Genomic DNA, 1,254 nt, shown 5'->3' with positions numbered 1-1,254 from the left:
TATATATATATATATATGTATACACACACACATATATATGTATATATGTATGTGTGTATATTTATATAATATATGTATGTAAATGTATATATATACATATATATATGTGTGTGTGTGTGTGTGTGTGTGTATGTGTGTGTATGTATGTATGTATGTATGTATGTATATATATATGTGTGTATGTATATATTAATGTATATATACAAAGAGGTTCTGGAAAGTTCCTGTTTTTAAAGATATAGCGAAAAGCCTGGTTGGAAGCCAAACATTCTGAGTTCTTTTACAGGGTTTAGAAGAACTGAAGGGCCGCTGCAAAAAGTGTGTGAATTTGAGGGGGCGGAGATATGTAGAATAAAATCCTAATTAACTGATATTCCTGTACATTTTTTACCAAAAGCCAGGGACTTTTCACCACCCCCTCACATACATACATACATACATACATACATACATAAATACATACTTTCATACACACAAACATACATACATACTCGCCGGTAGGATAACCCTGATGCCAAAGAAATAAGAGCCCACCTATGTGGTAGAAGCGATAGCCACTCATAATAAAAAGAAGTACTGGTGAAATGTCCACTTGCGAATCTCAATAAAATGTAAAAATAATAGACCTGATTTAGTGATTTGAAAGAAAGAAAAGAAAACTGTGTAAAGCTGTGGAAATCATCTGTCAACCGAATGTAAACATAAAAGCCAAAGATCGCCGAAAAGAAAATACTTCTTCTGAGCTACTGAGAAATCTACAATTACCCTATTCAGATTACAAGTTCAGGACTATACCTGTAATTATTGGGGCACTGCGACACGTAATACACTACCTAAGTAACAATCTTGAGAAATGTGGCTCCTCAAAACCAGAAAGGAGAAAGGTAATTCGAAGACTATAGATCCAAGCCATCACTGGAACTATAAAAATCTGTAAAACTTTTCAGAAGTTTATCATTTAAGTATATATGAGCATATCTAGATATGTAAGTATACGCATGAGAAGACATACATAAAACAAAACATACAAATCTGGACGTATTCATCCATCCATGCATGCATCCATCCATGCATCCATGCATGCATGCATCCATCCATAAGTACATACACACATACATACATACACAAATACCCTGTTGATGTTGAAATTCCAACACAGGAGCTTTGGCTCTAGGTTAGAAACCAGCTCTTTCTCAATTGGCGAGAAATCTTGAAATAAAACTGAATAATGATATATATATATATATATATATA

Source organism: Octopus bimaculoides, chromosome 1, assembly GCF_001194135.2.
Source record: "Octopus bimaculoides isolate UCB-OBI-ISO-001 chromosome 1, ASM119413v2, whole genome shotgun sequence".
NCBI classification, from domain to species: Eukaryota; Metazoa; Mollusca; class Cephalopoda; order Octopoda; family Octopodidae; genus Octopus; species Octopus bimaculoides.
The sequence above is the reverse complement of the archived record's forward strand: the minus strand, read 5'-3'. Positions refer to the sequence as shown.